The sequence below is a fragment of the Pan paniscus genome, chromosome 19 (assembly GCF_029289425.2).
Source record: "Pan paniscus chromosome 19, NHGRI_mPanPan1-v2.0_pri, whole genome shotgun sequence".
NCBI lineage: Eukaryota > Metazoa > Chordata > Mammalia > Primates > Hominidae > Pan > Pan paniscus.
Window position 1 is genome coordinate 33,399,682 of NC_073268.2, and position 11,310 is coordinate 33,410,991.

Consider the following 11,310-nt stretch of genomic DNA (forward strand, 5'->3'; position numbering starts at 1 on the left):
TCAGGAGTTTGAGATCAGCCTGGCCAACATGGCGAAACCCTTCTTTACTAAAAATACAGAAATTAGCTGGATGCGGTGGCGTGTGCCTGTGGTCCCAGCTACTCAGGAGGCTGATCAGGAGAATCACTTGAAAGTTGTGAGGCAGAGGCGGCAGTGAGCCAAGATTGCACCACTGCACTCCAGCCTGGGTGACAGAATGAAACTCCATCTCTAAATAAATAAATAGGCTGGGCGTGGTGGCTCATGCCTGCAATCCCAGCACTTTGGGAGGCCGAGGCTGGTGGATCATCTGAGGTCAGGAGTTCAAGACCAGCTTGGCCAACTTGGTGAAACCCTGTCTTTACTAAAAATACAAAAATTAGCCAAGCGTGGTGGCGCCCGCCTGTAATCCCAGCTACTAGGGAGGCTGAGACAGGAGAATCACTTGAACCCGGGAGGTGGAGGTTGCAGTGAGCCAAGATCGCACCACTGCACTCCAGCCTGGGCAACAGAAAGAGACTCTGTCTCAAATAAATAAATAAATAAATACAGGCAAAGGATGTAGATATACGTTTCTCCAAAGAAGATACACTAATGACCAATAAGCACAAGAAAAGATGCTCGACATTACGAGCCATCAGAAAATGCAAATCAAAACCACAGTGAGGTACCACTTCATGCCTAGTAGGATGGCTATAATAAAAAACACAGATGATAATGTTGTAGCAAGGATGTGGAGAAATTGAAATCCTGATACAGCGCTGGTAGGAATGTAATATAGTGCAGCTATTTTGGAAAACATTTTGGCAGCTCCTCCAAAGGTTAAACAGAGCTGTGATCAATCAGTTCTACTCCTAGGTATATACCCAAGAAAAATGAAGAAACATATGTGCACACATAGACTTGTACACAAATGTTCTTAGTAGCTTTATTTATGATCGCCAAAAAGTCAAAACAACCCAAAGATCTATAAACTGATAAATGGATAAACAAAAGTGGTATATTCATACAATGAACACTACTTATCTATAAAAAAGAATAAAGTACTGATACATGCTACACCATGGATGAACCTTGAAAGCATTATGCTAAGTGAAGGAGGCCAGTCACAGAATAGCACATACAGTATTGTATAATTTCATTTATATGAATTGTTCATAAAAGGCAAATCTATAGAGGCATAAAGTTGATTAGTGGTTGCCAAGACTGTTAATGGGTATGAGGCTTAATTTTGGGTTGATGAAAGTATTCTAAAATTGACTGTGGTGATGGCCTGTAACTGTGAATATACTGTAGTAAAAACCCTCAAATTGTGTGCTTCAAGTGGGTGAATTGCATCATACTTGAATTATATCTGAATAAAGCTTTTTTTTTTTAAAGTAACTCCTGCATTATTATTTTTCTTTGTTTTTAAGCAGGGTCTCGCTCTGTTGCCCAGGTTAGAGTGCAGTGCCATGATCACTGCCCACTGCAGCCTCAATCTCCCAGGCTTAAACAATCCTCCCACTTAAATGATCCTCCCTCTAGTCCTCCCAAACAACTGGGACTACAGGTGCACACCACCACACCTAAATAGTTTTTAAATTTTTTTTTTGTGTTGCCCTGCCCAGGCTGGTCTCGAACTCCTGGGCTCAATGAGCCTCCTACCTCGGCCTCCCAAAGTGCTGAGATTACAGGCATGAGCCACACGCCTCCTCCATTGCTCTGATAGGCAAAATGAGAAAGGGATTAACCCCTCCTGTACATTATAACGGGATTTAGGGACTTCAAGGGAAAGGGGAAGCACCTTGTTAATGAAGAAAAGCTTCTTAATTAACCACTACTTGTTAAATCTAACAAGTTCAAAAGCTACTGACACAGCCATGTTTGCTGAAGGGAATAGCAAGCACAAAGATAATCTGACCCATACGACCCATACCCATCCTCAGCCACAGACCCTGGTGAGCCTGAGCCTCTCCCCAGCTCCTGCTACCTCTGATGGGTCTTCAGGTCTTCCTTGTCCTAGCAGGGCTGATAGTCCTGCTGAGTTGCCCATTTGAATGAGGAAATGTCTGGAGAGAGGAGGGGGATGGAACAGAGCCTTCCCAGTGGTTTCCAGTGACTCAAAGAGGTTTTCCCAAAAGTCTTGTAGTAGAAGATGCTTGATCAAGAAAGTAGGACGTTCAGGGCCAGACCTTAGCAGAATCCTCTACCCCAACAAAGTGAAGGCCTAATTTTGTGCTACTTTCCCTTGCAACTCTGGGAGAATCAGATGCATCAAGAACTTTCACCTTCCTTCTACTGAATTTCGGTTCCCTTTCCAATGGTTCCAACATGCCCAGTGAAGTGAGTTGTTCCATCTGTACAACCTGGGGTGGTGTGGTGAAGGGGAAGGAGACCCGCTCCCTTTCCCACTTCCCAGTGAGGCCTATGAAGAGACAACTAGACTCTTCTCCTACCAAGTGGACTACCTCAGGCCTGGAGTTGGAGTTAGCAGACCACTGTAGGGGAGCCGCGGCCCTCAGCAGAGCTAGAAACAGTGGGAAACCTATGACTATAGGACCTTCTTCTTCTTTTTTTTTTTTTTTGAGGCGGAGTCTTGCTCTTTTGCCCAAGCTGGAGTGCAATGGTGCGATCTCAGCTCACTGCAACTTCCGCCTCCTGTGATCAAGCGATTCTCATGCCTTAGCCTCCCAAGTAGCCGAGATTACATGCACATGCCACCATGCCTGGCTAATTTTTGTATTTTTAGTAGAGATGGGGTTTCACCATGTTGGCCAGGCTGGTTTCAAATTCCTAGCCTTAAGTGATCCATCTGGCCAAACTTCCCAAAGTGCTGGGATTACATATAGGACGTGCTTCTAAGCGGACGACTCAAGGTATATGTAAGACCAAGCTTTCCATGTATACCTGTGTTAGAAGAAGCTGATCTCAGAAGGGCAGGTGAATATTTGGGTGAGAAAAGGCAAAACATGGCTAAGGAGCAGCCAGAAGGCCAGGTTGGCTGGAATACGGGCCTAGTTAGAAGACAGAGTCATGAATGGGGCTATTCTGGGCAAAGCCTTGAAGGTCACGCTGAGAAACTGGAATTCTCTGCCTATAGCCCCAGTGTATAAAAGGTGGTTGTTACCCAAGGACAAAGCCACAGCTATGTCCTCTGCTTGGATTTCAGAAAAGAATACATTTTTAAATCATCTGCAGGAGCCTAAGACAAAGGTTTATCTTTGGCTCCAATTATATAATTCCAAAAGTACGAAGACTTTTGTACGTGTCTGGTTCTTGGTTGCACACATCAGAAGCCACCTGCAGTTTACCTAAACAGAAAGGGAGTGAGTATATTGGAAGAACGTTGGTGGGTCACAGAACAGGTGGGGAGGCTTGGCTACCAGCCCCAGGAAACAGGCAGGAACTCATGAAGGTGAGTCAGCAGGAAACCCAGCCAAAGATGTGACACAGGAACATCACCCACAGCCACAGCCACTGCTGTGGATGCTCTCTAAGGGCTCCCGTGTCTTGGCATCATCACGCCCCGCAAAACCATCATTCCCTGCTGGAGCAGCCCACTGGTGAGCCAGGAGGCAGGGGCAGGGAATGTCTGGCCTTTGCCAGCTCCCAAAGGCAGAGGCCCTCCCATCAAGACCTTCCAAAAGTGGAATTCCCATGAAATAGGAAGGCGATCTGGGTGTTACATAGCCCCCAAAACCAGCAAATGTTCATAATTTGGAAATACCTAAAAAAGACTGATTTTTCCATTTTTTTTCTAGTTTTAACTCAAAGAGTTAAGTATGGGTTAAGTATATGGCCTGAACTCAGACCAGACCTGGTTTTGAAGCCCAGCTCTACCGTTTCCTAGTGGTGTGGCCCTGGGCAAGCAAAGTAACCTCTCTGAACCTATGCTTTTCTATAAAATGGGGTCATTAGAGTACCTACCTCACAGCTTTGAACTTAGAGGTTTAAGTGAGATCACGCGTGTGAAGATCCTACCAGTGGTTGGCACTGGGGAAGCACTCCATAAATATCAGCTATTATCATTGAGTGACCTGACCTAAGGCCTGAGAAATTAGCATGGTCACTTTGGGCCCCATACCTTGGGGTATGTGGGCTCTGACCTGACTTTAAATCCAGGCAGCTAGAGCCACACAAGGGAAGGGGGATGTACAGATGTCCACTTGGACATGTCTCCTCCTCATTCTTTGCTTTTTTTAACTTTTATTTTTATTTTTTTATTTTTTTGAGACGGAGTTTTGCTCTTGTTGCCCAGGCTGGAGTGCAATGGCGAGATCTCAGCTCACCGCAACCATCACTTCCTGGGTTCAAGCGATTCTCCTGCCTCAACCTCCCGAGTAGCTGGGACTACCAGCATGCGCCACCATGCCCAGCTACTTCTGTATTTTTTAGTAGAGACAGGGTTTCTCCTTGTTGGTCAGGCTGGTCTCAAACTCCTGACCTCAGGTGATCCACTTGCCGCAGCCTACCAAAGTGCTGGGATTACAGGGGTGAGCCACCATGCCAGCCTTTTACCTTTTATTGCTTAAGGCCATGGGCTTTGGTGTTACAGGTTTGGATTTGAATCCAGACCTACCAGATGATGTTGGGCACCTCAAGTGAGTTATTTAACTTCTCTAACCCTCAGGCTTTTTTATTACAAAGTAAGAATAATGCTATCTACCACGTGGCAGTGCTGTAATAAGTAAATCAGATAGTCTGTGGAGGGTGCTTAGCACCCTGGCTTATAGATGAGAAGGGTCCTCATTAATATTTATTGGTCCTCATGGGCTAGGGGAGAAGTAGCACCTCCCAAGAAGATTCTTTTCCTTCTATAACATCACATGTGCATTTATCTCTTTGATGCTTAAATTATCTGGCAAGGATTCTTTTGGTTTCTACAAAAAATTTTGTTTTAAATCACCTTGACAGTGGGAGGTCACATCTGTGGAAAATGCTGGTGTTCATGTAACAAAAAGCTAGACCAGATCACTGCAAGCGTGCAGGTCCAAGGGTAAAGCGGGTCAGCACTGCTGAGAGTATTGTCCACTGGACTCTCATTCCAGAGATGCTCCTCAGGAAGGGTGCTGTAGTCCAATAGGTTTGGCAAGTATGACTCCATCCTCCTTTTAGAAAATTACAATGCAGGCCAGGCATGGTGGCTCACTCCTATAATCCCAGCACTTTGGGAGGCTGAGGCGGGCGACTCACTTGAGTCCAGGAGTTCGAAACCAGCCTGGGCAACATAGTGAAATCCCATTTCTACTAAAAATACAAAAATTAGCCAGGTGTGGTGGCACATGCCTGTAATCCCAGCTACTTGGGAGGCTGAGGCACAAGAATCACTTGAACTCAGGAAGTAGAGGTTGCAGTGAGCCAAGATCATGCCACTGCACTCCAGCCTGGGTAACAGAATGAGACTCGGTCTCAAATAATAATAATAATAATAATAATAATAATAATAAAAGTGTATATACAACATAGTATAAACATAGTTCTATTCAGAGTCTACCACATTATAAATCTGACCTAACATTAATACGGAAGCTATAATAAACATTTAATCTAAGGTAATTTTGTATGCCCCCTTAGACTTTAGCAAAACTTTAAAAATGTGTGCTTAGAAGCTACCCAAAGAAATTTTACTACTTGCCTTCTTTTTCTCTCAGTGCCTTCTATTTTTCTCATTATATTCAACAGTATGTCATTTGGTTCAGTCCTACACTTGACACTCTGTTGACAACCATCAGAGTCCTTCATACTCTTTCAGGAAACCACACAAGTACAAAGAAGCATCAGGAAATTCCACAGTGAACAGTTTAGGCAGGCAGATAGGCAGGTGCCTGAATCCTAACTATGGTGTGCATATGTGTGTGCATGTGTGCATGTACGTGATTTCTGTGTGCACACGAGTGTGAGTGCATGTTTTTATTCATGCCTGCATGTGGGAACATGATTTGTGTGCATTGGTGTGTGCACAAGTGTGTATTTGTGGGTGCATGTGTGTGTATGCATCTGTGTGTTGGAAGACAAAACACAACCAAGACACTACTTCCTGAAAGGGGATATTGGGGTTGGGGGCAACACAACTCCTTAAACTGTGTTTAAGGCAGTCCTCACCAGTTAACTTCCAGAGAAGGGAAGAAACTCAGAAACCTTTCAAAGGAAGGAAAGAGCAACAAAAGTTTGGGCGTGATTAATTCATAAAAAGATGAATGAAAATGTAAATAAAATGTTAAATTGAGCATTAAGTTCTTCAAGAGGCTGAGAAGGAACAGGCCTGGCTTCATTATACTGCATTAAAACCAGTGATAACTATTTTCAGTTTTAAGTTGTAATTCTTTTTTTTCTTTTAAGTCTTTTTCTAGGTTGGGTTTCCCAGAACAAAACCCTGAGATGAGGACCTGTGTGTAAGTAATAAATTTAAAAAAGGGCTCCCAGGAGAAATCAGTGAAGGCGTGGAGGAGGCAGGCAAGGGAAGGAGCCCAGCCAGTCTGTGATTCAGCCCGATCCTGTGGGGAGGGGGTGGGTGGGAAGCACTCTGGGATGTATGTCACACCTGAGTCTGTCTCAGCCTAAGGCAAGAGAGGGTCTCACCCTTGGTCATCCACTAAGGGCCACACCAGGAGCATGAAAACCTACTAGACACTTCCAGAATTCTGTCCTTGAGTGAAAAGCAGCTCCAGTAGCCCAGGGCAAATTCCCCTAAGAAGAGTCACAGGTGCAGGCCATTGTAAACAAAAGCACACTTGAAGGCAGAGAGAAATGACCAAAATCATAAAAAGATCTAGAGGGGCACTCTCTCTGAATCTGCTGTGATTCTGAAGGCTGCCTGATTAAAAAAAAAAAAAAAAAAAAAAAGATCTGGAGGGATTTGGACAGAACGCTTAGATCAAACATTATCCTCTTTCACCGTGGGGGTTCCTGTCTGGGCCTCCTGCCGTGTGGGATATGCAGAAGGCACTGCAATGAAGAGAGAGTCACCAGTGCAGGAATGCAAACCATGAGGAGATAGTGAAGAGGCATTTGGAAGTCCTGAAGTACCATAAAGAATGAAGACTTCTGGCCAGGCACAGTGGCTCATGTCTGTAATCCCAGCACTTTGGGAGGCTGAGGCAGGTGGATCACTTGAGGTCAGGAGTTCAAGACCAGCCTGGCCAACATGGTGAAACCCCATCTCTATTAAAAATACAAAAATTAGCCAGGCGTGGTGGCGCATGCCTATAATTCCAGCTACTCTGGAGGCTGAGGCAGGAGAATTGCTTGAACCCGGGAGATGGAGGTTGCAGTTTGCCCAGATTGTGCCACTGCACTCCAGCCTGTTGACAGAGCGAGAATCAGTATCAAAAAAAAAAAAAAAAAAAAAAAAGAAAGAAAGAAGAAAGTAGGTAGACCCAGCCCTGTGATCCAGGAGAAAAAAGAATATGACTCAGGGACCTGCCTGAGAACCCAGAATTGGTTCAGAATATGAGAAACTCCATTGTAAGAGGCCTGTGAGCCCCCACCCAGATGAACCCTCACAGCAAAGACTGTACCATGAAACAGAAATCATCCCTGGCCTGGCCAAAGAAGCATGCCCGGACCACCACTGCCTAACAACTAGATGAATGGAAAATCTTTGAAAATTGGGTCATGGATGCTGGGTAGCCTGAAATGTGCACTAAATGGGGTATTTATCTGTATTGCTAGAGATCGCCGATTCCCAGGTACCAGGCACCTCTCTCTGCCCTCCTGCGAGGCAACACAGTGATACAGTTAAGGGGAGTCAGACTGCCTGTGTTTGTACCCTGACTGTGCACAAAGTGGGTGAGCTAAGCCAAGCCACTTCACTTCTCTGAGCCTCAGTATCCTCATCTGTAAAGTGGAGTTATTTATAAAACGTACCTCCTAGTGGTGGTTTTATTTTGTTTATTGGTTTTGTTTTTCCAAGATTCATTAGTATATATAGCTCAGTGCCTGGGATAGCCTGTGATCAAACACATTATCTGTTATTATTTGGCTATACTTTCCTCTTGAACAGACTTCCTGAAACAAGCCGCACGCCAGCTGAACTTATTTTGATATCATTAGCTTTTTGGTTAGTTATGGTTTACAAAAGCGTAGTATATAAATATTCTATTTTGGGGCTGAGAAGAACATTTTCAGACTTTGTAATCAATGAAACCTTATTTTCAAACCAACTTCTGTAAGAAGCTGCATTTGTAAAGCTAGTGAAAGCTGCCTCTAGTTGAAGCTGTTGGGAGCGGAAGCCTCACCTTTCTTCCTGCCCGGTGCCTGGGAAACCATGGGAAGCCCTGGTCTCCTGGAACAAGGAAGAACACGCCCCACGTTCAACATTGCCCCAGTACATCCTCTTAGTTTACAGTCTGAAGTTCATCAGGGGGAGACGACTTGTTCAAGATCTTTCCAGCCTGTCAGGGACAGAGCAGGCACTTGAATCCAGGCACTGTTCTCTTCGATGGCTTCCCTCACTTTCATCACTCCAGGACCACCTGCAACATTTTTGGTTTTGCTAGAGTATCATGTTATTTATTTATCTAATTCCTTTCAGTGATTCCCCCTTCTTTTTTAAAATCTTAGCCTTGCTATGAGCAATAACATCCATGAATCTCATGTTTGACCTATTATATGTCTTTCTTAATATACATTTAAACAAATAAGTATTTTTAAAACTATGTGTTCATGGCCAGGTGCATTGGCTCACACCTGTAATCCCAGCACTGTGGGAGGCCAAGGCGAGAGGATCACTTGAGCCCAGGAGTTAGATACCTTGCAACAAAGCAAGACCCCATCTCTACAAAACATAAAAAATAATTAGCTGGACATGGGGGCACTCACCTGTAGCCCAAGCTACTCAGGTGGCTGAGGCAGGAGAGTTGCTTGAGTCCAGGAGTTCAAGGCTGAGGTAAGTTATGATCACACCACTGAACTCCAGCCTGGGCAACAGAGCAAGACCCTGACTCAAAGAAATTATATATATATAAAATATATATATATTATATATAATTTTAGAGCATATATTTGGAACAAAATATATACTTTTGCAACATGTACATATTATTTTGGAGCATACTGCTCTGTGTGCAAAAAAGAAAATGTCTTAGCTCTGTGGAAGCCAGTCCAGGTTAGCTGCTATGTTTATACCAAATACCAGGAGGTCCAGGGATTTGCTGGGCCCTGTTCCCTGTGGGCCTCAATTCAACAGGATGACACAAGTTTAGAATGAAATTAAAGCATGACTACAATGCCGTTGTTTTTATGTTTCTTTTTTCTTTTTCTTTTTTTTTTTTTTGTTTTAATTAGAAACAAGAGGTAGGAGGATGCTGAATCAGGTGCTCCTTTGAAAGCATTTCCCATTCTATAATTTACTGGGTTCCACATACTATGGAATGTTTGAATTTATAACTTTTAAAGAACTGTCTGTATATGTTTAATGTGTATACATTACATTGACAAAGCCAGTTAGTCCAGCCTTTGTAATCACAATAAGATGCTGCAGGGCTCAAATGGTGGGGAAATAACTCCCACCTTGGAATGTTAATTGCACTTGCTTCTCAGCCTGGAGGCTGAAAATGCAGCAGGATCATTGTGCAACACTACACGCCCCATCTTGTCTGACTGGCTGTAGCTTTAGAAATGAAGAAAGAGAAGAAAATAATTTAAGTTTTGCCTAGAGTTAAGGTTACCTTTTTTTTTTAAAGCATTCCTCCTTCCCGTTTCAGATAAAACAACCCATATAGACTGTACCAGATATAGAGATTTAATGCTTTTTCTGTTCTCTTCAAAGATAAAATTTTCAGTGGACTTTTCCACTTGGTGCATGTCCTATGCTTGGCTTGTCACCTTACATCTGACACAAAGGTAATATAACCCCGGACTGGTGAGACGTACCCTCTCCTTTGCATTCCACATTCAGAAGATCTCATTTCCATTTCCAGTTACACAAATATCAGAGTCCCACTGTGGGTAAAAAGTCTTCCAGAAATGGTAAACCCAGATTAGATAGTCAAGCTGCTCCTAACAGATAAACTAAAAATAATAATTTGTAAAGCATTAACAGTATACTAGCTGAAAGCACAGACTTTCATTCAGACAGAGCTGAGTTTGAATCCTGGCTTTACCACCATGAGATGTGGGGTGAGTGAATTAACCTCTCTAGTCCTTTGATGTCTTCACTTACAATCCAAGGATACGAATAGTACCTACCTCATAGGGCTGCTTTGAGGATTAAATGAAATCATGCTTATAAGATATTAAGTGCTAGAAAGCACTGGAAATTGCTAGCCATTATTCTCATATAACTCTCATGATTACCATTACTTACGAATTGCCTGAAATCGATATGGTCACTGTGGCAGATTCCACGAGTGGGTCCACACAATGTCTGCTTTGACCATTTCTAAAACCTACAGTGTCTGGACTCTTTTGTAGCTAGGGTTCTGCCTATGACCCAGGTTCTGCCCAGCAGATGCCTATGTGCTCCAGGAAGATGAAGGTCATTTAAGTGAAGTGGCAGCACATGTAGTTGGGTCCATCTTTTTGCAGACATGACTGTGAAAGAGCCTTGAGAGAAGCCTCACTGTCCAGCCCCCAGCATCACAGGTATTGAATGGTGAGCAGCAGCAGTGGGGCTTCTGTGAGAACAGTCCTGTTTATGGCTGGGCATTTCTGCTGGGGTTGTTTCCGGCTGTGTGGTATCCTCACCTGTTTCTCTGGCACTGCTGGAAATCCCATAAGCTACCTAATACCCTGCTGTAACCCCTTTCTATTGAAACTAGCTAGAGTGAATTCTGTTGTCTGCAACTAAGAACACAGTAATTATCAAAACAATCAATACAGTAACTATCAGAATAATCCTTATTACTATAGTATAAAGATTTCTTTTCTTTTTTTTTTTTTTTTTTTTGAGACAGAGTCTTGCTCTGTCACCCAGGCTGGAGTGCAGTGGTGTGATCTTGGCTCACTGCAATCTCTGCTTCCTGGGTTCAAGCAATTCTCCTTCCTCAGCCTCCCGAGTAGCCGGGACTACAGGGGCACACCACCATGCCTGGCTAATTTTTTGTATTTTAGTACAGACGGGGTTTCACCATGTTGCCCAGGCTGGTTGCGGACTCCTGACCTCGTGATCCGCCCACCTCGGCCTCCCAAAGTGTTGAGATGACAGGTGTGAGCCACTGCACTGGTCAAGATTTCTTTATTAGTCATATTCAGATTACTAAGGGATAAATAAAAATATGTATAAAAACCTTTCCCTTGGCCAGGCGCAGTGGCTCATGCTTGTAATCTCAGCACTTTGGGAGGCTGAGATGGGCGGATCACGAGGTCAGGAGTTCAAGACTAGCCTGACCAATATGATGAAACCCTGTC